The following is a 27,842-nucleotide window of genomic DNA, read 5'->3' on the forward strand; positions in this document are numbered from 1 at the left end:
TTCAATTTGCCCATTCTAACCCTCACCCAAAGTTTCAATCGAAAAACGGCCTTCGTTTTTGAGATATAAGGACGATTTTTCAGCTCTTAAGCCTGGCAAAGTAGCGTTTGTCGTCGTCATAGCAACAGGCTCGCGGGATGGCGAACGCATGCGAGTTAAGGCCGCCTCCGATGGCGGAGTTTTCAAACTGGCCTAATCTAAAAACGTTTGTCGTAGCGACTGTGCTGGTTTGCAAGCGTTGCGAGGCAGCCACATACCAAGCGCCTTAAAAATTTGTCCGTTCTATTTGCCCAAATTTGGCCGCCGCAGTTGTAAACAAGTAAGCAACATTGTCCATGGGCTCAAGAAAAATGACGCCACTTCCTCCACACTTTTCGTAGGGTCCCTAGAAATCTTGCTAGTCTGCCGTCCGCGCGCCTTCTCTATGGGGAGGCGTGTCCGCGCCGCTGATGCACGCGCAGAGCTGCGCAGAGGGCGCTGCCAGCAATCGGAGCGCCCGAGCGGCGGGAGCGAGAGCGGCCGCCGACCGGCCTGTGCCGCGCGCTACTGCTGCGGAGAGCGGGCGCGCATGGGGCTTTGACGGCCAGTTAGAGCGGTGAAATTCAGCGGCTCGGGGTACATCAGCTCACAATTGAAGCTGCGATAGAACTACTATAGGACCTTTTAATTTCGGCGGCCCAAATTTTTCGCGAATCGGGCTGCGGAGCCTAGGCTATTTGCGGACGCTTACCTTCGCGAGTGAGACAGAAGGATGAAACCGCAGCAACGAGATTAGCCGTTTCGCTACCACCTCTGGAACCATTATTTCGCGCATTGTTGAGACAGTGAGATCCGTTCCAGGAGAGCCCGGCGGCGCCACACGCAGTGTTTGTGCTAATTGTGAAAACTACGTGGTTATCCCCGAACGTCATGTATTGAAGGAGGTCTGCATGTACCCGTCCTGGCTGACTCGAGAAAAAAAAAAAAAAAAAAAGCTGCAGTGAAATGCTTTACCAAAAAACCCATTCCTAAATACTTCTGGCCGAGCCCTCCTACTTCCCCAAGGCATATGGTCATTGAAATAAATAAGCCTAAAGAGCTTATGTTTTTCATATCAAACAGCCGCAAGTAAAATGATTGGCCATAACACAGATGTTCTCCCTTGTTGCTTTCCCTGCGTGCGTCTCGTGATTCACTCCGAGTATGCGGGCGATAAAAAAAGAAAAAAAGAAAGCCCTGTGTAATGAAGAATGCAAGCGCAGTTACTGTTTGGCAGCCTGATTCTATGAAAAAGTTTCCCGCACTCTTCAAGGTAGCGAATTTTCCAAATCGTGGAATTCACAAAAATTACAGGCGCGCAAAATAGAAGCTAGTACCACAGTTTCTGTCTGTTGATTGAAAGTGCCAAAAACATCATATGCGTGCGTACATTCCTATTACTTTTATTCGGCATTTACATTTAACAGATATTCCCAACTGAGGAGGCAGCGTTCGACGTGCGATGGGGCCTAGTTAATGAACGATGCAAATTGGTCAGATTCCGTTCAAGCTTCAAAGCATATAAATAATCCCTCGTTATAACGAAGTCAGCAGGACGGCGGAAAAATTTGTTATAAGCGGTATTTCGATATAAGCAACCGCTCGAGAAGAGCTTCTGCAAGGAACCAAAACAGAATGTATTCAGAGAAGAATAACTTTATTCGGGTGCAAAAAGCGAAGTGAGTTTTGGCTGTTTCAAGTTTTTGTCGGGCACGAGCAACCCCATCTCCGATTCGACCAGCAATGCATGAGGCCGTGGTCGTCGCCCATAAAAGTGTCAGTGGCTGTGGCCAATTTATAGGGAGGCGTGCGGGCGTCACGGATTGATACGCGAATTTCGCGCTGGAAACCGCCGCAAATGCCGTGGCTATAGAGTCTAGGGTTGTGCTTGTTGCGCTCAAAAAACGATTACCCGCTCACTCTGGGTACACAGCGCAATCAGGAAAACTGACGGTTTTCGCTCTAGATGCTTAGTATGATCACTGGGCAAATTTTCCTCGCGGTGTGCAGCCGTGAAGTTTGCAAAACAAGCGCTTTTCGGCGTTCCCTCGTCAACGACACTGCTAATTCTACGGTTCGAGTGTCGGTGTTCGCACACCGTCGCGCCCACACCAATGTCTAGGAACAAAATTTAAGGACCGTACCACGCAGTTGGATCATTTGTCTAAATTCGGTTGACGCAAATCGAGCATGAACTGACTCCAGAAAATCGTCCGGGGAAAGACCAGCTTGCGTTGACCGGCCATGTTGACCTCCTGACTTGCCGATGGGTCGCCGCCAATGGGCGACGCCTCCGCTCGACACTTCGCTCTAAGCGGGTCAGGCTCTTCGAGCGCTTTGAATAATGCGGCCTAAAAAGCATGCGTTTGGGTTGGGACCAGAAGAAATTTCGAATAAAGCGATATTTCGAATAAAGCGATCTCGTTATAACGAGGGAATACTGTATTTGACTCCCAAGCAAAGAGAAGTGAGGATGGTTCCAAAGCGCCTCCGCCCACACACAATACAAATATTTTCACGCGCTATATATCCATGAGGTCGCGGGTTCGATTCTGGGCCGTGGCGGCCGCTTTTCTGATGGAGGCGAAAAGCAAAAACGCCCGTGTGTACGTGATATCGGTGCATATTAAAGATCCCCAGGTGGTAAAAATTAATCCGGAGCCCTCCACTGCGGCGCGCCTCATCGCCTGCGTTGCGTCGGCGCGTTAAACCCTACAATCAATCAATTATATATCCACGGCAGTGTACGGTGGGGGCATACACAAAAACGCTTCTTTGTTAAGTAACTTAGTCGAAATACCGCGTGATGTGCCCCAGCTAGCAAAAGATTCCGTGCCGACAGTGTTTCCGATGCCCCCCAGAATGTGTCGAAACCTTTTCCCTTGAAGAGGATATCGAGGATAGAGGGCAGTGACACGATTTCATGGTTTGGCGGCTCGATCTTTCTTAATTCGCAAAAAACGTACTGGCATTAATTCATGCTTCGGTAACAAACTCTTCGTATTCGTGGGAACCAATTTATTTGGCTAATCTGTTTTGTAGAGGACGAAAATGCGCCCTTAAAATCGGCTGAAAGCGCCCATACCTACGAATGCAGCACAGCGAAGCGCCGTCCGCTGCACTGCTCCCCACGCCGACACTGGCCGGCCGCGCTCCGACTGCGTGCAGCGCCGCCGCTGCATGCATCACGGAGGAGCCCCCTTCGCGGCCGCCGGACGGCAGACTAGCAAGTATTTCTAGGGACCATACTTTTCGCAATGCATTGGGATGCTAGGGGCCTCTCCTAAGTTTCTTTCCTCCATGGTCTGCTACCACCCGGTGGATACTTCCTCCATGGATATAACGCTTTTCGGCCAAAAGCGTTATTCTCACCCATGCGTCACATCCGCATCCGGCTGTGTTTTTGCATTAAAATGTTCTACAAATTTGCCAAACATAAATATTTTAAATGAAGCTTAATTTTAGGAACGCTTGCTTGCTATGTTTTATACAATTATTTCTTTTCTGTGATGTAGCGTGGCGGTGTGGCTAGCGTTGTTGTCATGCGAGCCAATGTGCGAGCCATTTGGCCACGTACCTGCGTAACGTCGGGAACGTTTCCCGCGTCGTTCAACGTTCTTTCTACAGTGGTAAGTGGTTCTGTTCATTGTTCAATCGCTTGTTTTGCTGCGATACCTTACCGCTTGACCTTGTGCAATGTGTAAAATTATACAATTCCCATTCTTTTGTCCTATGCTCCTCAGATCCGCCACAGTAGAGCGCGAAAATTCAGACAAAGGACGGGCCTACTAGTTCGGACCCGTGGCTTTCGAACTTATCGCTAATGCGTATATCTGCCCCTCTACCATCTATGTGCCTTACAAGAGGCCTCGCACGATATCGCGTACGCTGGTGGCAATGCAAATTCTTCTGCATCGGTTGCGAAGAAGTGTCCGCTTGTCTCAGGTACTGCAGGAGTGTTTGTAGCTGGGTTAGTTGGTTCGTTGCACGGATTGAACAGCACTAAGACGGAGCAAAGTGAAGCGAAACAACCACGGGAGCTGATTAACCACTGTTTATTTTGGTAGTAAATATTATTTATAGTGGTAAAAGCAATCATGGTTATCTGTGTGCGCATTGCAGCACGCGAAGAAACAGATCAAATAGGCTGTGATAGTGCGTATCTAACATGAGTTGCAGCGCCTTGCAGGTGAAACGTGAACCGCTCCTATCTCGCCAAATATGCGAATTCTCTGCTTAGCGGGGCCAAGAGTGCATGCCGCTAAGGAGCTTGCTGGCTATGCTGTGCAGCAGCTGATCTGGATACCCAGCGGAGCAAAGACGCTGGATTTAGAAGGCAATAGCCATCCCTCTTCACGTCCTGCAAGCACTCAGTGCAATCCAGTTTTGGGGCTCAAATCTAGCATCTCCGCTCTGCTGGGTTACCAGATCAGCTACTGCACAGCAAGCCAATAGGCTCCTGGCCGATATGCACTACAGTCAAGCGCCCGTATAACAAAGCGTGTGGGAATGCGATACTTGTTCGTTACACGTCACTTCATTTTATACGTCACGCATTTCATTGACCCAATAAAGCAGATAAGCATACTGAGAGAAATAACCGTAAGAATTAAACTGCAGTAGGCGAAAAAAGTCAACAATTTTCTTGTCCACAGTAGTAAGACGTACTGAATGCGAACCCACCACCGACCTGCTGCTGTTGAAGTGTACGGTGTGCTGCGGCGGAGTTCAGGGAGTGACGAGATCTACATCTGCAGCACATCAACTGCCTCTACCGCTTCGCGGTTGTCATTACGCTTAGCTCCTCTGCAAGCTATTCGTCACTGCTCGCCTGATCATTTGTGGCGTCCCTTTTCTCTATGATGGCCTCCACGATGTGGTCAGTTGTCAGGTCAGAGAAAACCAGGGCCTGGTCTTCCACTGAGACGTTTTTGTCAGCCATCACAACCGATGCTACGATGCAGCACGCACTGTACGTGTTTATCGATTCCTACAGCTACCTGGCTGAACTGGATGACTCACGGCACACCTATCAGCTGCACGCTACTATGTGTGCAGCTGCACACATGGTACATGCGGTATCCGTTATCAAACCACAATTCAGCAATTGGGAATGCATTAATTTTTTTTTGTTAAACAGGCAAATTTGCTGTAGGGGTCTTCGCAATACATAAGAATCTGGCCAGGCCATGTGGCATGCTTGGTTGTACAGGCTATTTCATAGTAAAAGCGTTCATTGTAGTGGCGTTTGACTGTATACAGCTCCAAAGAAAATCCCGCCAGAAGGGCACAAGGGGAGAAGTCATCTCATACATCTGCTTTTCTCGTCGACCAACAAGCTGAGGGGGCTGTGCAGAAGAGTTAACCTAGAGAAAGTGCGCAAGAGCTGTACTGAGAATCCGGCAACAGCCTCTGTCAAATGCGACGAGGAAGTCGTATACGAAGTTCCACTACCCTGCAAAAAATCATACATTGGTCAGACGGTGCGATGCATCAGCGACCGGCAGCATGCTTGCCCAGCATGTGAAAAGTTGCGATCTGAGGCCTGCTGTGTCTCGAAAAGGCACAGAGGCCAGCACGCACGTGAGATATGCATGAGCACGCTGTCCGTGGCCCCGGTGGAGAGAGAAATCGCATATTTGGTAAGATAGGAGAGGTTCACGCTTCAACTGCAAGACACTGCAACTTATGTTAGATACGCACAATCACAGCCTATTTGATCTGTTTCTTCGCGTGCCGCAATGCGCACACAGTTAACCATGCTAGCATTGTTCCCCTATAAATAATATTTCCTTCCAAAATAAACAGTGATTAGTCATATTGGGAAACAGCGCAAAAACAAAACTTTTTTTTCTCAATATGAACCTATACCAACAAGCCCAACTCGCAGTTCTTCTAAAAGTGATTAGTCAGCTCCTGTGGTTGTTTCACTTCACTTTGTCCCGCCTTAGCACTGTTCAATCCATGGCGAGGTACCGCCTCCGACAACTATCTGTACAGAGACTATAAGTTAAAATCCAAATTTATCCGGGCTTTTTTTTTTTTTTTTTCACAGGCTAAGACTAGCCTTAAATGCGCAATTTCTTATATATCTAAGCAATATTTTTCTTAGCTGGAGACGGAGCATACTGCTGTTCACGATTAGGTGCTATCATTAAGCATTTTGTTTATCAGTGTTGAAAGGCTCAGCACGGTCTTTCAACACTGCGTCAGTGCATGTGTGAGAGAGAGGGAGAGCTAGGGCTGTGTTACACTATTTACGTCCTAATCGTGGCAGTTTTGAATTATTGGGCAGTGGTGGAGGAGTCTGGCTAGGATATGCACGTGCATTATAGACTTTACCTTAAAATACATACCGAGTAGTCGATGGTAAGTGTTGCAGGGTCCCATTAAACGTATCCAACTGATTAACGAGGCGTTTCACGGGGACACCACTCATGTCCTAGCTGATTTGGTGGTGTGTACTACACATTAAAAATAAATTTGGTCGGGCTGAAACTTGAGTGCAGTTGGCCTTGAATTGCCTCACATGGTGTGGTGGTATCGCATGGGTCTTGTTAAGCTAGCTTTCTTACTGCAACACACAGACTATTATGAACTTTTTTTTTAACCCAGCTGCCATTGTACTAATACTCGGCCTGGTGTCTTGTGGGTTTCTTTACTGCTGCTTTGTGTCAAGTGAAGACCAGAAGTGCAACCACATGAAGCAAGTGCAGTAACGGGTGCAACAAAAGTAACTATGGGTGCAAGGACCTAGCAACTGCCACCAGGCCCCTTTGCCACTGACTTGTGTCATGTCGCTCACCCAGAAACAAGTGAAACTACAGAAGTCAGCGACAGAGAGGCCCAGCGGCAGTGTACGCTTGCACTACTTGGTCAGTGCTCCAATAGAGTTATGCTTGTGCATTCATACATTTATTTGCTTTGTTCCAATGTAATTTCGGAAGGTCTTGGGGCTCATAACGATGTCATTGAAAGTTGTCTTGAGTCGCTAAATGTGCATGACGACTTGTTGAATGAATTTAAAAATGCACTGATGATTACTATACTCCCTATTTGTGCATAGTGCAAACTGCAGCCTTCTCAGTCACGGCGCATATTTGCTGTGTCTTGGGGAGTGAGTGCGTAATCAGCAAACGCATGGCGGCGTGCACTACTGTGCTGTTATCTCGCAGCGCGCCACCACTGCCGACGACCTTGTTGTTGCAAATGGTGTTTGAACCTCCCGCACAAACATCACGTGGTTCAGATGGCCTACGCACGGAGTAGTAGCGTCTGCCAAAAGTGTGCAGGGGAGGCAGTGAGAGAGATGGTGCCACAGCAGTGCATGCCGCCCTTTCCCTCACAATTTCGCCAGACATTCCGATGAGCGTCTTGAGCGGGCTCAACTCAGTTGACCGTATGTCGTTAAACCCATATAATCATCACCGACCAAATTTTTCGTCTCCTTAGAGTTTGAATTAATGAGGTTTGTCTGTATTGTTTTGTCAAGCTTTGTCTAGTAATTCTGTTTCTTTTTTTTTTTTTTTTCTATAAAGTTGAGCCCACTTGTTTCAGATGTGGCAAACTGGCACGATGGTGAGCCTTGATGAAACATAAGGTTAGGCTTCTCTTAAAGATGTATGTTTATCCACTTATTACGTAAAGGTGCTGGCTAAGGCTATATGGTGGTTTGCGACGGGAAAAAGAAAGGAAATTCACTGAAAATATTTTGAGCTCGGCAGGGAGCTCACCTGGCCGAGCTGAAAATATTTCCAGTGAATTTCCTTTCCTTTTCCCGTCGCAAACCACAACCATCACCAATGAATAACTGAAGTTACACCTCTCTAGCTCAAGTAATTCACTTGGAAAATTTTCCTTTTACGGTAAAATGTGTATGCTGGCAGACCATCCAAGGCGCACGATAAATTAAGCAGCGAAGTTAAGTTACCCTTTGTACAGACACTTAAGAGATTTTGTTCAGCCGAAGTGGGGAAGGAAGGGAGCATGAATCAGATAAATTTTAATCTGTGTCCGGTTTTTGCTGGGTAGCAAGTGAAGTCTATAGGGTGTTCACTGAGCAGTGAAGTGTCGCAGTTCTTGTGTGAATGGCAGCCGTAGGGCAACTTTCTATGATATTCACCTCGTGCAGTAATCTGGGCCATGTGAGAAATCAGGTGGTTGCTATACAAGCAACACTAGCGACCAACTGCAGTGCTCCGGCCTTGCTTGTAGCAGGAATCGAATGCACACCAAATTCTCATAATAATGCATTCCTTGCGTGCCTGTAATGGCCTTCACTCTATTCAAAATTGTCCACCTGGCAGCCACAAGTGGGTTCGCTGCAGTGTTAACCTCTGCGCTCACGTGGACCAAGAAAGGCTGCTCCATTGTATTATTGCCCGTACGCACCTCAGTTGTATTGTGCATGACATTCTTTGTAAATTGCGTGGCACATAATTGCAGGCGAGTTTTATCTCTTGCCAGTAATTGCTACATTTCTTCTATGTACTGCCATGTTTCTTTTAATCTCCATGCAGGTTCAAGCAGCCGTGGCCGTCTGCAGGCGTAGCCCTGCCCAGCACCAAGGCTTCTTTTTGGTCTACAGTAGGAGTACATGTGTGATACCTAGAAATGTATGACATCTGCGTGATGTACACTTGTTGCATTAATAAAATTGGGAGCACTGTTCCACTGTTCACTTTTTTGTCAGGTTACACACAAGTTGAGAACATGTATGAAGACTTTTTCGTTGTTCAAGCATTTTTCTCATTGCAAAAAGTTTCCTATTGCACTCTTTAGCCTAGGCAGTGTTGCACACTATGTATGAAATGGAGTATACTGGCATGCTACTTTTGCAAAATAAATAGTCCTCAAACCACATCGATAATTTAATTTCATTACGTGTGAGCAATAGGTGGAGCATGTTGGCAAAAAATTTTACCGTGTATCCGTCATAGAAAGAGATCAGTACCGATTAAAAGGGAGCACGTGGCTGAGGTGGTGCTGCTTTTGTGCCACTGCCGACATTGGTAGGGAGACGCCAATGGTGTGAAGTAGAAGCACCGCTCACCGCCTGCCTGTGCTGTAATACCGGGGACACGCCATCTCGATGGCTCATGTGGGCTTTGAGTCATGTCACCTCTTGCACGTGTGAAATGGAGTGTGCAGCTGGTGAAGGGGGGCAAAAAAGGAAAGGCTGAATATGACAGCCATGGACTGCCAACACTGGTGGACAACATAAAAGACGGGTAGCCAACGCCACTGCTAAACAGGGCAGACGTGACCACTTAAATGGTTAGAGTGCTAAGCACAGTTGGCACGGTGTACAAAAGGCGTGAGAGCAGTGCCTTCTTTTGACATCCAAAGCCAGAGCAAGACTCGTGCAGCAGGGCCAAAAGAGTGCATGCCTAGACAGATAGGAGAGGACCCTCACACATGCAGTTGTGCCTGCTGACCCATCACTGAGTGGAGTATTTTTCGTTCCCATACCAAAGCCACACATCCACGCTCAACAAGGAGAAAGCAGTGTCATTGAGTTTTGGTAAATAAAAGTTTATTCTATTTTGCGACTCATCTTATGAATAAAATAAGCGCAAAAAGTAACAGAGTGTGTCTCAAAGTAACCTTTCGTAGCACTGAGACCTATCGCACTAGGAAAAAGTGCACCATTGAAATAACGGCAGAGATAATTTATGATAAAAGCACAGGATGCGTACTTTACCGCTTCGGAATAAATTTAGCTTTGTCATTGTCGAGTGTTTCTCAATTTTATAGAAATCTTAATTTTACAGCAGTTTTGGCAATTCCTATTGACTTCCTAAAATGTTGAAGCTGTACAATAAGGAGCCCTGGACAAAAGGACAAAGTGATGTAATGGGTAATAAAATTACTAATTTTAGCCAATAAGCCACAATAAACCAATATGAGTTAGCCAGTAACTTCAAAACTGCTTGACATGATGCTAAAATTTATGGCACTCTTCAGTGTGCTCGTCCTTCAATCGGGTCAAGCTTTGGTCACGTACGACTAATAAAACTAGTTAGTCATTTACAGCAAATAAACAACGTCAATCAAGCAGAGAATCTCAATTGACCCATACTTTCTAGCAACAATTTAATTTTGTCTGTATACGGCTAGGGTTCCGTGTATTCTTGTTCTCAGTCAACAAAAACGCATGTGCCCTTCTCTCCCCCGCGCTCCATTTACATTCGTGACTACTTTCCTCCAACTCCCCGCGGTGGCGGGAATCGTCCGCACTGGGGCGCAGTAATGAAGCGAAATTAGCTGTCATCTTGCATAGCTCGCGGCCACATGAGGTCGGTTTCTCCTGCGCGACCTTCGTTGGTGTATGCCTCCTGCAGCCAAAAATCGTGTCACATGTCGTACACCTTCACAGAGTGCGCGATGGCACAAATTTCTTAATTTTTTGTTGGCGAGGAATAGAAGAAACTTGAAGTGAATTTCGCCGGAGTGCATATATATTTTGAGGCCAGCATGCGGTGCGTGCAGCCGAGCAGTTTTTTAAATTTTCTTTGTACCACCCACCGTTTTTTATTTTCTCAATAAACATTTTGCTTCCTTCTCCTATTGATGGTCGCCAAAGCGCAGCCGGCCGTAGAAAGGCCTGACCATTTTATGCCTAATAATAATAAAATACTTCCGCATAGGGAATATAGAGCCAAGTAGCCTCCCAAGCGCGGATTTATTCATCGCATACAGAAATGCTGTAATCAACACTTATTATAATGTTACAATGAGAATTTAATGGATGCGACGCGCGCCCACACTGCCTGAAAAAATTTTAATCAGCGCAACCCCATACACGGCCACAAGGAAGTCAGCGTCCCACTCAGAGGGAGTGTTCGGGGCGCCCGCCGCGCCAGCATTACAACAACACTCGCTTCGCGCGCTAATCTAAACACCTGAACTGGCTGGCGCCGCATCTTTTCAAAGTGCTACGAGTTGTGCCGCGCCTCCGCCAGATGGCGCCACGGGTCCCGCGACCGAGAGAAGACGCAGTGAAACATCCCCCTCGCGAGGGGCACGATCAAATGCAGAGCATTTCCGGGGGCGCACGACGTTAAGTAGTCTGCGTTACGTTAATGTTGTTGCACTTGTGGCAACTGCTGACGAGAGAGCGCTCGTCAGCAGTAATTTGAATGAGTCAACGATATAAGGCGCGTTCGTATCGTCCCATTCTGTGTTGGCTTTGTGGCGCAGTGGGTAGAGCACGTGTACATTGCGTTCCGTCCGCAGGGTTGAGGGATAGAAACCGGGCGCCGGACAGTACTTTTTTTTATATATAGTAGGGACAGCGACGGTGCGGACTACGGACGTCAACGCGGGTGACATCGTGAGTTACTGAAATGCTCTGCATTAAAAAAAAAACATTTGGAACGTGGATAGAGAACTTTTTCGTAAGGTATCGGAAGAATCCGACATTGCAGTGCTGATTGAAAATCCGCAACTATGCATGGGCGCCTTAATAAGGGCAAAAATACACAATCAAGTAGTTTGCTCTCAATATTCTACAGCATGGTTTCTCAAACTGGGTTCCGCGGAACCTAGGGGTTCCGCAGGCCCCTCCTCAGGGTTCCGCGAGCCACTGATAAATTTTCCCTGGTTCCGCAGTCGCAAAGTCTTATATGGTGAACTTGAGGTGCGATCGATCTAAGGAACCTCCATTACTCACGCCCGAGTGTCAGTAATTAAGCACATCTCGGCGCATAACAGAAACGCGAGAGCTGTGCAATAAATCTCGCCAGCAGCTTGTAGGCAGCCAGACTCAGAAAACGGGCCACGTGGTTAAACTGTTGCACTTGAATCTCGGTCTTATATACCCCCATGCGCATTTTTACTGTTTGGAGATAGGTGCCGCTAGCGTACGCATTCGCGTAAAGTCGACGGAAAAAAAAAAACGATACCCTTGCTTGCTTTTGAATTTATTGCACGTTAATGTAGCATGAACGGAATGAAAAATAGCGAGAGGGGGGGGGGGGGGGGGTTCCTTGGCACTTAACGGAACTTGGCAGGGTTCCCTGGGACCAACATGCTTGAGAACCCCTGTTCTACAGGATTTTAGGCAAATGAATGACGTTCGTTGTTTTAAAGTTAAGACTTCGATTCTTTTTTTTCTTTTTCGAGGGCTCTCGAAAGCATGATGTACAGCATGAGTATTTCCCAGCGAACGCGCCATAATGCCCAATAACAACATTTGCAGAGGATCTCTAAGCGCGCATTCGTATGAGAGGAGTGCAAGAAAGTGTTTCTTTTCGGTATACATCCGTGGACGGGTCTTCTGCCTGCCCTCGTCGGACTCAATGCAGATACTTGCATAATCCGTACCTACTGCTTGAATCCAGATGTTAGGAACACTGGCTGAAACACTCTCTTCAAGTTGGACGCCAATCGAGACTTAGGGCGAGATTTCTGATGCACGCGCTATGGAACGCGTCGCACCCAATGGGACTTGAGCGCGTGGCGAGGGTTACGCGTTTTGCAGATATCCGCACGCCAACCTGGCGACAGCCTGATGCGTGTTTTTGCCGACCTAGCCGATATAGGCTTTCGCACTAAAATATCCACGAATTACAAGATTTTTTTTCTTCATTACAGTGAAACAGCTTATGAACATTACATTTTGTTAAAGCGTCACAGCGAGCTTATGTTAACTGTAAACATTCAGTTTTAAGCTAGCAGAAAGAATGGTAACCTATAACATTTCTGCAATTTTCGTTTTAACGCGAAAGCATTTCTTGTCTACGCCGGCATAAGCGCGCACCCGGGTGGGTATGCGGTTCGGCGTCTTTTTAGACAAGCACGGCGCCGTCTGCGGTTTGAAGTCTCGGCGAAAGTGGGCAGTGGCATGCAAGAAAGATGGACGAAGAGGAGGGAAGCGAATTCAGTTCGTCAACACAGTCCGACACACAACCGGAATTGCATTGCACGCACTGACTGCACCGCCATCAATTAAATGCTCACCCGTGAATATTTTTAAAGTGGAGCTTTGTACTTCTACCCCCCAAGGGTTCTGCCGCGACTGCTGGTGTCAGCAGAAAACTCCCGCGAATAAATGAAAGAAATTAGTGGCACCGCCAGGATTGAACCTGGAACGAATAGAGAAACGGAACAAGAGCCCATCGTCTTACCGATTCAGCCACGAACCCACGCGGAGACGGGGAGACAGACGGTGCACTCACCGAGCACATGTGCAGATCTACCCCTTGCGTTCTCTTTGAATGCCACGTGATAGGGTCACGCGAACTCTTGCGCCGCTGTGCGCTCCGCCGACGGCACGTGTAGCCATCGTGTTCGTGCCTTGCGCATGCGCTAGGAGTTACCAAAAATTACATTAAGCTCAAATTAACGAATGGCACCTCACGTCTCCGTCTTTGCCGCCGATCTCATCGCCTCCGTCGGCGGCGACAGAGACAGAGGAGACGTGCGATCGTCTAACACCGTGTTTGAGCTGCCTTTCATTTTATGAAAAAAAAGTTTCCACTCACGTGCTTTACCAATACAACTCGACCAAAACACCATTCATGGATCATGCATTCATTTGACCTTAGCAAAGAATATCTCTATGAAGTAATAAGGGGAGCGGTTAAGTGCATTTCACTTGTCTCTGGTTTCACTCTTTGGAGAGCCACGTGTGTGAATTCAAGTGACGTCGCATGGGTAACCGTTATAGGTGTCGTTTACAGCTTCGCTTTCCAACCACCTTCACAGGGTGGATTGGTACGCATTTTTTTAGTTGTGCACCCTGGCTCACGAGAGCGTCCAGAAAGCGCGAGCACAGGTTTCCTAGAAAAGTAGTACACTTTTATACCACTTCCTACAAGCTTATTAAACCCTCAGTGCAGGCGTTGTCGTTAACTAAAAAATAAACCGGCGATATTCGTTTTATTATAATACGAACATTTGTCAAACGTCGCAAGGAAAAGCGCGCGTTAGGAAACATCGCTCACTTTCTTGTGCTGTCCCGTTGATCCTGCCATCTCAAAAGGTCGCTGGTAATTAATTCTTCCTTGCGGGACTGGAAAAGAAATTTCTCAAAATACGGCACTCATAAAAACCCGATTTCTCCACTAGCTGTTTCCAAACTTTAGTGTAGCCGACTCTCTTTATTTGATATGTAACTTAATTATATCTGCTAACTTATTTCAGTTAAATCATGAGGTCCGACTTAGGGTATACAAAGCCATGTATTTTTTGTCAGTCCCATTTTCCGCTTATTAAACTTATAAATTTTAGCGGTCCCCGTAGGCCTGGGTTGAAATAACGATGGAGAGCCTGTCAACTATCGTCAATTCAACCTCGTTTAGTCTGATTTTATCAGTTGCTTCGATCAAGTCTAGGAGTCCCATTAGTGTATAAAGCTAGGCGTTTTACTCGGGTCAATTCAATATTTCTTTACTGCGATCAAGATTTCATTGCCCCACCAAGACCGAATCGACGCGGTATAAACCCCAATTTTTGCTCCCCTGAATTCGTAAAATTTCGAAACTGGAAACAACTGCTAGTAATAATATACTAGGTAGATAAGCGCCAAGAATATACGTACAGCGTCAGCTTCTTTTTTTTTATAACGAACAATGTTTGTAAGAAAACTGCGAAAGTTAGATGCAGGCTGCAGTGTACGTGCGCGTGCGGGTTTAGTTTCTCGCCGCCACCAGAAAACGCAGTAATAATCAATATTGGTGTGAATAAGTAACATTTACGCCTTCTGGTACCATTGGCGTAAATAACTAAGATATATTAGCATCCCCTCCCCTTTTCGCATTTTTAGGTCTACATCCCTCTTTATCGCCATTACTGCTGAGTTGACACGGTTAGGCGATAGGCGATCACTTGCGAGATAGGCTGTCCGTTACTTTGCTAACTGCTGATCTCAGGCGTTATGTTTGTAAGTATACTTTATATGCCCTCAAACTATCTTTATAAAGATAGTTCACGTGCACCAATCCCGATCGGCGATCGATGCGTTGGTTGACAACGCTCATCTGGCGTCCAGCAGATTTCTGCACGCACGTCACGAAATTACAATAGCCGAGTGGTAGAAAGGCCGGGTAGTCACCCTGATCGCCTAAATTTACAAGAAAAAAGAGGATCGGTTTTATGACGCTTCCAAAGAGACTTTGAATGAAGTTTTTCTGCATATAAAACGTGTGCTAGTACTTTATTCTATTGATATTTATGGAAACATAGACATTCTTGCGCCAATTGTCGTACACCTGCACGTTGTTTTCGCGAGTAAGTTGCGCACAGCCATCCTAGATGGCTAGGCGCGACGTGTTGGCTTTGAAACTACAAGTGCAAAGTGGTCGTGGGCCTGGCTACTTAGACCTCCCCCCGCCATTGATCAGCGGTTGTGTTTATATATCATCAACCAGATCCAGATAATAGTATACCCAGTATAATTATAAAAATCACAAAGCTACGACAGAATAAGGAGCACACTGCGTTCACACGAATTCCAGCACAGTTTTGAACGCGCCGCGCAAACAATACCGCTCGCGCTGCCCTTTGTGGCCAACATAAGAACTGCACCAACCAAACTGTTCCAAACTCCCTCACAAACCAATTTTGTCCACAAAATAAGCTCAAATAATTCTGCGCATAACAATTTTAACATATTTTGAAGCAAGAAAATGTAAATATAGTCTTCACCTACTGCAGTCGTTAAAACCGGAAGTTAAGATACAAACTTGCTCTATTTTAAGAAATGTTGTCGTTGTGCTTGCTTTTTAAAGCTTAATAGTTATCGTTTTATATATTATAGCACTACAATAAGGAGTTATTGGCTTGTAAGCAAAATCTTTAACCGGAAATGACGCATGGGTGGATATAACGCTTTTGGCCGAAAAGCGTTATTTTCACCCGGTGGGAATAATGGCGGCCTTTCAAAAGGGCTGCGTCTGCTGCAACCCGGGGCTAGTTCACTGTACCGGGGTACAGTGAACTAGAATACTTTGTAGTGGCAAAAGCGCCCCCCTGCTCGTGAGGCTCAGGAAGCTGCCGGCCGCGGGCGGCGCTGGCGTAGTTATCGCGAGGTGCTGCAGCGGGGATTTTGGCATCTTTCGAACAGCTGTGCAAGCTTCTTCCCTTCCTTTCTCCGTTGCATCGCACTTTAAAAAAATGGGCAGCTACAATCGACTAACCTGGCGAACGGTTTTGCGTGCTGAGATTATGTACTGAACGCTTTGCGAGCCTGTGCTTCACTGTGAAGAGCAGCATCATGTGCAGCTCCCGTCGACTTCGCAGCGTAGCGTCGGACGGGCTTTTTTTTTTTTTTTTTTTTGTAATAAGCCTCGTGTTTTTTCAGAGCACCTCAGCTTCAAATCACGGATATCTGATATGAATTCTTTGTCATTATCGTGCCACGACTGGTGACGCCCTTGACCAGAGTAGCAATTTAGTGGCTCGAACCGCAATGTTTGTCTCGATTATCGGCCTTCTGGTGTATTATGGACTGCATTCCATTTCGAATGTGTGCCGTAAGCGGTACTCGTTTTTCAGTAGAGCAGGACTTCTTGCTGTTGGTTCACATGCGGACAACTTTTGCACGACTACACTAGTTTGTAGACCGAACAGATAGCCCTGTCAGCACCGCTTTCAGCACTTGGAGTCCCACAGTATTTTAGCCAGGAGAATAGTTATTATAAAGAAGAGGCTGTGTGACAAAATGGCAAATGAAAGAAATATTTCGGCAACACTTGATACAACATTTATTTAGGTTGTAACTACATGCCAAATGAACTAATCAAGTGAGATGTCAAACAAAAATAACCAGCTAGAAAGCAAAAACTGATCACAAGTACAGTACAATGCATGACACAGGCAGTCTACTTTTCACACAACAAAAAAAAGACAGGAACATACACATATACTTAAAATATTTCAAAGGAAATCTGAAAGACAATGGTGCGGCTATGAACAAATCAGGTGCAAAATTAAAACGGCTTGCCAGGTTGCACGAATTGCCATTACGACTGCAATAAATGAAACGGGCAGTCTACTTTTCACTTATCACAGTAAACATACTAGGAACGTTTTAACAATTACGGGGGTGCATATAGAACTTTCCAAAAATGTGACGGTGAAAGTTTAGTTGAAAGTTCTGTTAATGTGTTCTTGAACTTTCTGTTGAACTTTGCGAAAGTTCCCATCACCACTTGAATAGCACAATAGACAGCATCCTCCAAAGCTTGTTATCCTGGCTCACCAACACCAGAAGCCTCCTGTTCACACCCGTCAAAACCTTCAGCTCTAAAGGCAGCTCATATTGCACGTGGCAGCGACCTCCCCTCTTGCACTGCTATTTAGCTTTCTAGCCCTCCTCCAACCCTTCTGCTGCAGTACTCCCTTCCCGGCTAGCACTCCAATGTTCTGTACAATTTTGTGGACCTTACAATGATGTTGAGTACCTCATGTATTCCATGAAACAGAGATCTAAGGCTTTCACATTAAAAACATTTTAACATAAATCTATACTTTAAAAATTTATACAATGACAAACAACGATGTGACTATGAAAAAATAAAATGTCGAACAGAAATAGCTCACTAGATAAAAAAAAAAACAATTCTCAGAAGTTCAATACATCAAACAAGCACTCTACCTTACACGTAGTGAAGTAAAAATACCAGAAATACATTAAGAGGGTCTTGATGACAAATAAAACTGTTAAATTGCAAAGAACTAGGCGTTTGTAACAGACACACTTCAAATGAATTCTGCAAAAGCACAGAATTATTGCACAGTAAGTTATGACAACAGTACGCATAAAAATACAAGAATGGCACAGAGAAAATGGATAAACAAACACGGTTCCCCTGCAGACATATGAATGCCGAAATGGGGGCAAGAGCAGTCTATGTACAGCGGCTAAGTTTCAGGTATTTTGCCGTTTCCCGCTTCTGCATCCTGGCTCGGTTGAGTGATTTTACGAAAAAGTGCAGCCGAGTGGTAATGAAAAATGCCACCATCTTAGCAGTAAGCATTTCAGCGTGGTCAGTACATCCAACACGGTCCTGTGGTCGGGATTTGATTAGCCAAATTACATCCATGATGCTTTCGTGATGAAGCTCTTGTGCACTGAAGCAACCCGTGAAAAGGTTCTCCAGGTTTTTTAGGAACCTAAATAGGAAACCCGACGGGTACAGCAGGCCGCCATTATCCTTTAGCTGTGTTAGCTGAGCAGCTTGAAGGTTTTTGATGTCGTTTTTGTCTGCAAGCAGAACGTTTTTACAAGCATCACAGCTGGTTTTGGCCAAGAACTTCCGTGCTACATATCCAGCAACGTAAAAAATTAGCCGCTCATCACTTTTGGCAGACACACAAGCAACATGATCTGGTGCAGCTTTCTCAATGCTGTTCAATGCCAGTTCAGCACTGCAAAGATCCCCATCAGCAATCAGCTGGTCCAGCAGAAACTGTTTGGTACGGTCATCCCCACCGGCAGCATCAGCCCCAAGCAGTGCAGTCAAAATGCCTGGCTCTGCATTCCCGTGTGACACAGATTTGGCAAGGCTGTAAAAACTCAAGCAAGAAACTGTAATCAAAAACTGCTGGGGTGTGGGGTGAGTATTACAGCCTGACGACTGCCGTGCAATGCCAAAAAAGTTCTCAGCTGGGTCCTGGCTCAGCCTTGATGTCATGATGAACTTGTACGCGAGTTGTTGGCTCAGGTAGTCCAGCAGCGACAGGACACTTGCAATGGTGACCCTCAATCCAACTGCGGTAGACTCGGACAAAAAGCGGCTTCGCTTTTCGGCTCGGCCTTCGTTTTTCGCTTGACGCAAGTTTTCTGCTACATAAACCTCCCATTCAACAAGGTAGGCTAGAAATGACAGCAGCTTATCCACGGCAGCTGAGTCCGGACGAAGAGCCTCGGCGGGGAATCGAGATGACATTATCTCGATAAGGTCTCTCATCATGCTGAAATGCATAGAGCACACAATAAGATTTTAAAACAGTTAGCCAAGAGGTTGGAAGGTTCATTTGCAGCGAAAGGTAAATAAAAACAAAAAAGTGAAATATAAGTATGCTCCTAACAGCTTGTATACATGTGGAGCAGTACTTGAGGCAATAAACTTACCCGAAAAAGGTCAAAACAGGCTGGATGCTCCCGCATTTGGCCTCAACATCATTTTTGTAGAGACGAAGGCCATTTAGAACCGTGTCACTGAAGAGTTGGAAGGCGTAGGTAACCCTCATTTTCTCAAAGTTGTTGGGCTGAGTGTGGCGGGTTGTGATACCGGGCATGGCTTGAAGAGTCACGTTCGAGCCATCAAGTTTCAAAGCCTCTTTTACAGGACGAAGCGATACCTGCATGGAAAAACAAAATGCTTCATAAGACACTGCAGTGCTGTGTTTTTATGTTTCCTGGGGATAAAAACATTCTCATATTGATAAAGGCATAAATTTTTGTACTTACTGGTCCTGTTGGAGTGGTGAAGTCTGCTTGGAGTAGCCCATTCCTGATGCATTTGACAAGATGTGGGAAGTCAGAAATGAAATGAAGTGACCGCTTGTTGTCCACTGGGTGTTGCACTTTGCATTTTGTGCTAGATGCAGTCGCGTAAATGCCCATCGTGGACCACATGTTTCGATTCCAGGTCGCACCGTCGGATGTTATGAAATCAACAAATAGCCCAGCCTTTTCCGCTAGAATCACTGCCTCCAGCATCACTTTCGAGAGCAAATTTCCTTTCATGTTGCCCTGCGTGGCAAAAGAAGCAAGTATTTGGGTCCACTTGCCAGTGAACGGCACAAACATTATGACCATCCCATGGTCAGCCACTTTATGCTTGTCACTGTTGGGGGTGAACTGGCCCATGTCCACGAAGCCTTGTATGTGCCCTGACGATGAGACTGACAGATTCTCGGACAGTTTCATTTCGTCAACGATGAGCCCTCCGTGCCTTTTGAAGGCATCCATGGAAGACGCTTTCTGCTTGAGCATGCTCATCACTTTGGCATTAAAGCCAAATCCCGTCCTGTACGACCTGAGATACTTCTGAAGAGTAACCTTGCTCGGCAAAACAAGAACTTTCTGCCTCCGCATATCCTCGTAAAGCTTTGGCCCTTTCATGCGCATGATGAGGCATTCCAAAATCCACTCCTTCGAGTACCTCATCCCTCTAACACTCTTCCTCTTCGCAGCCTTGAACATGTGTAGAGCTGCCTCTTGCTGCTTTGGGGGGAGTTCTTTAATTCGGCCAAGGAAAGTCTCGTCACTTAGCCTGGAGTTTTCTTCTTTCATGGCTCGTACTTGGCCTGCCAGGGTACACAAGCGTGAAGCAATTCGCTTTGTCTTCTGATTGGCCACTCGCAGCTTGTGAGACAAGTTATGCGTGACACGTTTCTTCTTCAACTTGGACTTCCGTGCCAGCAGCGACTTTCGCAAATAGCGACAATGAACACAGATGGTTCCTGAAAAACGTAAAACATAAAATAAGCCACTTCCTTACTTCGAACTATTTGCAAGACATGGAAACAAGGGCTAACAGATAATTGGAGGGAAAATAAACTCCAGAGCTATTACAAAGTGGGTAATAGCTAACAGGTCTTGACTAGTGTTATTTCCCTTTAATGCAGGTTGCTTTAAATACAAAGGATATGCATTAGGTTATGAAAAAAAAAGTAGCAGGCTATGTTAGCTAGAACAGAAAGTACATCGTTTCTTATTAAAAATATTAACACACACCTTTGACTGTCACCATTCCAAGACAGTTCTTGCTGAACACGCCGTCACTCGCGGGGGTAAGGGTGCGCTTCATCTTCTCGGTCAGGTTCTGAGCAAGGCCGTCATAAGCGTCTTTGCTCATAGCGCTTGCACAAAGCAATGCAGTGTCAACTTCTTGAAATATGTTCGTTGCTTCAAGAAGGGAGGTGATTTTGCCGTACTTCTTTTCTCTCCCACCGAGATAACAGCTTGCCACAACGTCACTGTTGCTATCTAAGCTGAAACAGATCACTTTCTCGTGGGAGACACTGAAAGGCTGTTTTGTTGTGCGTGTAGTGGCATACACAAGGAGATCAAGGTCTGGAGTGGTCAGTTTCGTCCACAGCCTTGGAACACTTAAGCAGGTGGCAAGGTCCCTTAAGTCACCTGATTTGAGCGGGTTCGCTTGCATGTTTTCGGCAGGGCTCGTGTTCGGGTCGGAATTCTATTCGCCGAGCAAGCTCGCTTCGTGCTCATCGCGACGAGAGAGACGAACTTTCTTCGCCGATCCAGACGTAGAAACTAAGCAGCGCTTTCGCTCGGGCCTTGGTTTTTTCACAGATGTGGAAAGGTATGCGGGCAGGTCAGGTAAAAACGTTGGCACTGCATTTGCAGTAAGACCAGGCTTTCCTCGAGCGATTCGTACCTCCTTGCCGCCGATGATGTGGACATAATCACGAACGACAAAATGGTCTGCAAAGTGTTTTGCACAAACCGCGGATGTGTCCGTTAGAGGTTTGTCTTTCCTCTTGAGGTTCCGCTCCCAAACCTTTCGTCGGTCTTCGTCCTTTGGTGCCGAAAAGAGCGAAATCTTCCGCCCGTTTTCAACGCGATGGCCGGGGTAGCCTGACCGGCAACCCGGGGCGAAACAGTGCGTATCCGTCTTCTTTTTCTTGTTCATGGTGGTACCGAGAACATTTTCTTCCAGCACAGAAAAAAGATACAAGAAGAATCGAAAGCCACAGCAGCAAAGCGCCCTGACAGCAGTCAACTCGCCGGTCGAGCCTGCCTGGCTGGCCTCGCGAATCTGACAGCAGCGCCACGCGCGGCCGACAGCTTTTTTCGTCACAGCGCCTCCCATAGACGCCCGCTTCGCTCTTGCCACTACAAAACCTTCTAGTTCACTGTACCGGGGCTTCCGAGCCGATTCCCCCCGAACTGGCTGCTGCGCCCCACGGAAGTGACGTACGTCAACAAAAAAATTGCGTAATTGCATTACATTGCAATTACTTCAATAGTATTGCACATATTTTTGGCAGTGACACATTAATACTACAGTATCAAGATTTATTTTTAGCCTGAGTTTATTGTCTTTTAATATGACGTCACCTAGTTACCCTGACGTCATGGACATGCTTTGTAGATGTTTGCATTATATTTTTCTCTGCGAAACTCGAGTTTGTTATTGTTTTTGACACTCGCGTAGAAGAAGTTGTGTAAACAAAGCACTTTTTATAGATTTACCACGGGTTTTACGGATGACCTACGGACGAGCGGCATGGAGAAGAGGCCGAATTCCATCGAAGAGCGAATTTTGGCCCCGTATTGGCATACGTACGGGTAGAGTTCACTCTAGTACGGGCTTGTCTGTTCCGAGTTTGTTCCGTTGGCCTATGTCAAATATTCCGGCTTCGCGGGGTGCCGAGGCAAGCAAGAATGTTATGAGCGTCGGCGTTGTGTGGAGTCGCTCACGAGTGGTGCGGTGCTGCGCTGTGTTTTCGTTTCATATGAGGTGTTCAGCTCCAAGCCTGTGTCACCGCGCTTGTATCTTCTGCAGTAATTCACAGTCTTCAAAGGCCGGTGACTATTCGTGGCAGCAACGCGAAGTGCTGGTCAGCGCTTGCGCAGAGCGCAATGTTTTCATATCAAATACGTACATATCAAAACCAAATGTTGCCCCAAAATGTGCAGTAAAGTACGAAGCACCGTGTTGCCTTCAAAACGTGACCGATGTGTGTGGTCCGTCATAGTTTTCCAGAGGTTTGTTTGTGTGAAACTGCCGGCGCCGCAGTCATCGATGCTATCATCACAGTCATTGTTATACACGGTGTTGTGTCGGTATCACAACGCGAGGCAAATACTTTGATACTGCTCCGTACTCGACTTGCAAGTGTCCAGATTCGTGTCGCTGCAGGAGTGTATACGTGAATAATCTAGAGCCCCATCAGCTAGCAATGGTGCGTCGCAGTGACAGCGAGTTTTCGTTCGTTCGCTTCAACTTGCCGTGATCCCTGTCGTTACAAGCGTGGCCAAAAAATGCGCCGGATATCTGTCGGGAGTTACTGTGGCATTTTCCGTGTGTATTGTGTTCGTGTGCTCCAAAATTTACGATGTCGCCAAACGTACGTGATCGTGCCCATTTAGGACAGGCTAGGTGATGCGTCAGTGGCTTCAGCAATAACAGATGCTACGTGCTGTGTTGAACTGTTATATCTACATTCTAAGCATACCATCTAGGTGACTCTGCGTAGTTGTTGTTTCTATTTGCTCTAACCTCAGTTGCCTTGTTCATCTTTTTTGCAGGGTATTTTTATTTACGTGTGCACGCAGCATATTAGCACTAAATCAACCTTACACACTTACCTGTACATGCCATAACCCTCTTTGTAATCACGTGTGCATGTGCTACTGTTACCCTGCAGTATTTCGTCAGCTACTGTGCATGCTAGCAAAGATTGTTTGCATGTCGTTCTGAACCATTGCTAATAGCCTGAATTTCCTTTAGTATTACTAGCATACCTTTTTCTTTCTCACCTGCTGGCTTCGTGTCGCTTTTAAAAGGAATGAATGATTTAACGCTTATGTCGGACAAACTTGTAAAAAACAATACACGGGATATGCCTGCTAAATTTCTCAATGGCACAAAGCACGTACACTGATTGCACAGGCTAAAAGTATGTCTGATGTGTTCCACACTCTTCGTCTGCCCCTCAACGCAGTCATGCTTGATTTTTACCCAACCGGCAAAACCACTTCTGCTCACTGACGAGCCAGGGTCACTGTCACGCCCACTTCACAACATATAGTGAAAGCAGTCTGTTCTGATTTTTACCCAACAAACCAAACCACTTCCACTCACTGACTAGCCATGTAGAGTCACTGTTAATAATTAATCGTTACTAATAATTCAAAAAATCCAGATGTAACTGTAGCGATGGTGAAGGCGGTAGTGAAAGTCCGGGGTGGGCGACTTTGACAGCACTTGTGGGTTTCAGTGCATTTGGACTAAGAACGGCTCTCACGGGGTGGAAGCCCTAACATCCTTCTACTCGCAAATCCATAAAATATTTCTCTGTCTCGTTGTTTAATGCAATGCAAAGTTGAGGCCATTGAAAAGCACCATCAGAGAAACATGAGAAAGCGTTGCTTTTGCCTCCGTGGAATGAACCAAGGTGGACCCGCTAGGTATATCTGCATCCAAGCATACATTGGGTGCTACTGCGCAGCCGACTGGTACCCGTTGGCAAACCTGCTTCCCACACAACAACACAAACACATGCCTGTTGCATGCAGCCTGTGCGCATTTTGTTTGTCTGCGTGGAATGGAATGGCTGTGTCAGCAGGAAATAATTCATGAAGCACTGCAGGGCAGTGCAACAGTTGCCAGAAAAAATTTCCATCGGCAGACTCGCATACTCGAATGGCAACTGGCAGGCTCCATGGCTCAACACAGTGGTAATTCCAGTGTGCCACCAATGCAACAAGTCTCTCCATAGTATCAGGAGATTCGAATATAGGTTAACAAGGGTGGTGTGACAACTGTCGCCGTGCTGAAAAATGCCACAACAGGGCTGTATTGTGCACAGATTTTTGTTGCCACTCCCATCCCACCTAGTTGTGCCAGCTTCCAAGTTTACCCCATATCATTTCAAATTAACTGACGTTTGCTGGTGTTTGATTGATAGATGCAAGCACCAGTAAAGTGTGTCTGTCATCTTTAGCACTAAAATCATGTTCTCAAGGGGAAACCGAGTTTAACGAGGTTGCGGACATGAAAGCTGGCAGTGCTCATGGGGTTCTTAGCAGAAAAGTTGCAGCATGGCGTCGTGCTGTTATTGCTATGTTGATGTTATAAAGCGCATGGTATTTATATGGGTCATACGTTTCAAACAAGGCACTAGCTGGAAGTCGTTGCTGTCCCTTCCCTTTGTTACACTTTGTAGTCGTGCTCTTTGTTTGAAAAAATTATTAGAAACTAGCTAGTGTAATTAAAATTATAGAAATAATTTTCTGTGAAGGAAATGCTGCCTTGTGCCGGCTAAAGGATATACACTGTTTTGGCTACACACATCATAAGACAAGATGGCAATGCAATACTCTACAGAGCCCGTGCACAAGCTGCTGCCTTGCATTGGTCTGACCCACAGAATTGACAGGAACAGCTCCCCAGGACTGATCCAGAGCAAAGGTTCTGTCTCGCTCATGCCCCTCAACTTCACAGAAGTCAATGAAACCTTGTTACACAGGCTGCGGCTTAAAGTAGCATTGACCTGAAAGTATCTGCACACAATCAGACGCGAGGACAGCCCAGACTGCCTTCTGTGTAAGGCTGTACAGAGACAATTGATCATTTGCATAGTTTTTGACCAAGGTATACTAGTGGGTGAAAAGACCTTGAAGCAGCCTTACTACGCTGGAATGCTTACGCTCTGTCTGAACGAAAGATTTTTGGCACGTGGGCTGACACGAAGAAGCAAGATCGAGCTGTCAAATCGCTGCTTGTCCTGTCAGGACTCTTGGGTCTATGTGGTGAAATTTCACAAACTGCGGAACTTTTTTTTATGGTCGGTAAATAAGTTATGCGAATTATGCAGTGATTAGTCTGTTTCTGCACCCCATACATGCTTTAAGTGTACAAAGTTCATTGGTTGATTTCACTGTCATTTCTCATACCCTCAGTATTCAGTACCTTCCTTGCCCCAGTGGGATTTAAGTAGCAGGCCCAAGTTCAGTTTCTCAGGCTGGCCTCTTCTCCTTTCAAAAATCTTTTACTATCTCTACCTCTCTCTTGCCAGCATGCCAGGTGCTTGTAACGGTTTACTAGGATTCGCAACGGTCACCATACGATAAAAATTTCTTATGACTACTTTCATTGCTGAAGTTCACTGCACTCAGTGTACTAGGGTGTTTGGCGCACAATAGTAATTATGACTGCGACAGCCTACAGTTCTTAAAGCCCACATCGAAATCCTGCCACGGACTCGTTCTTGCCTTCACTTCGATAAGGCTGTCACAAATGGGTTGATCAACCGAACATGCTGGAAGGGATGTTTTTCTGCACTCTGAATTAATGTTTGTGCATTGTGCATACATTAAATACATTAAAGTATTTTTGCTGTTTCTTCCTTTTTATCTCGTGACACCCAGTGCAACCAATGGGCTGGTAAAAGCTGTGGCTTGTCATATGTGTTTCCAGTTCATAATGGGGCATTCTGCTTGTTGCCAAAGCCAACTGCAAAAAAGTTCTTCAGCCATAATGCAGTGCTGGCGATGGTCTTTTGTGGGCTATAAAAGCAAAATGGACTGGTTGTTGGTCAAATAAAGTGAGCCAATTTTAAATGTTTCTTCCCAATGCCGGATGTGTTTTCTTGGAGGTTGTGTGTTTGCTTAGTCCTTTTGGGAACAGTTGGGCATGTATGGCTCATGTGTTGGCCATGAGACTAATCAGCATATGAAGGCTTATGGGGCAGGTACAACTTGTACAGCTGGTGAGCGAAGGGATATAACATTACATTTCCGATTTTCTTGCAACATGTCACTAGCATACAACAATTAGGATTTATAATTTAGCTGCAGTTCTTTTTTACGACAATACTGCTATTGTGCCGCCCATTATAAAATGAATAATAATTACGACCAGCCGCCATACGTTGCTGGCCGTAATCTGTGCGGCGTCATCAGAAACCATCATGTCATAGTTACTCCCGCCGTTTACCGCGCACATGTGCACGCGTTTTGCGATGAGCGTGCGGCATCAACCTGGCTTGCCCGTGGTGCTCAGAAAAATACCAGGGAAACAGTCACGTACGTCTGCGCCACAAGGATGAGCACAATACACCTCGCAGACGCCCAGCTCGTGAAGCCGGTTCTACCGCGTGCCGACGCATTTCACTTTAGGAGGAATGGGAAAGCCTGCGGACAAAGCAATCCGGGTCAGCCAGTCATGCATGCGGAAGATGGATATGACGATAATTTTAGGGGCCTTATATGACGATGACCACTACTGCCACAGTGAGAAGGGACGACGGAACACGTAAACAAATTTCGCAATACGTGGTGGTGTGTCATTCAGTGCTTCAGTAGGATTTAAAAAGAAATCCTCCAGCGCTCGCCTTGCGTCACTTAGTGCAAGTTTCGCCAGTTTTGAAGACGAAGGTGTAACATATCAAACGCGAAAACTGACCGTACATATACGTGGCTTCGGCGGAGCCACCGCTGTATGGACTGGTGTACTTGAACTCATTTCGCCAGAGCAGCAGCCAAATCCTCTCACTACGGCGCTAAACCGGCACCTTGGCAGAATGGAACCTTGTTGCCAGCTGCAGGTGCACGTGGCAGCACGTATACGCGTAAACGGATGCGCACACACAGCTCTGACTGCTGGGGAACTTCAGCGTACTGAGCATCCATGTGCTTGTCAGAAAACGAAGGCCTGTATGCTTCTTTCTTTTTGGACAACAAACGTCACATGGTTGGCCGGTTCTTCATCACTTGCAGTGATAGGCTGTTGGACAGCTGCTGCTATGACCAGAAGCAACATGCGCACTACTTACATGACGTTTGTATACAAATTATGTGCAACAACGCTTGTATCAATTTGGTGTTGACAGGAGCTGTGTGGGTGTGGGAGACTATATTGGCGCTACATTTGCTGCCCTTACCAGCGTGTGGTACAGCGCTGTGCTCTCGCTGTTTATTGATTACCAGCACAATTTTTACAACGGTGTGTTGAAATGAAGTACAGCGTATCTCCTGGATTGGTCGGTGCGTCCTGCTTCGGCGTGATTCTTTCCAGGCCATCACTAACAAGGGTGGAAAAGTTGTGCTTGTGCCAGAAGCCACATTTTTTGACACTTTGTGATCAGTACTTGTAGCACTGCCGTGTACCTTGTAA

General features: G+C 46.3%; 1 pseudogene; it reads right to left on the bottom strand.

The window, feature by feature from the left end:
• Nucleotides 1-19,508: 19,508 nt before the first annotated feature.
• Nucleotides 19,509-21,161, bottom strand: LOC144137619 (uncharacterized; annotated as a pseudogene).
• Nucleotides 21,162-27,842: the final 6,681 nt, after the last annotated feature.

The sequence above is a fragment of the Haemaphysalis longicornis genome, unplaced genomic scaffold, assembly GCF_048455015.1.
Source record: "Haemaphysalis longicornis isolate Haplotype H1 unplaced genomic scaffold, Haemaphysalis longicornis Haplotype H1 scaffold_425, whole genome shotgun sequence".
NCBI lineage: Eukaryota > Metazoa > Arthropoda > Arachnida > Ixodida > Ixodidae > Haemaphysalis > Haemaphysalis longicornis.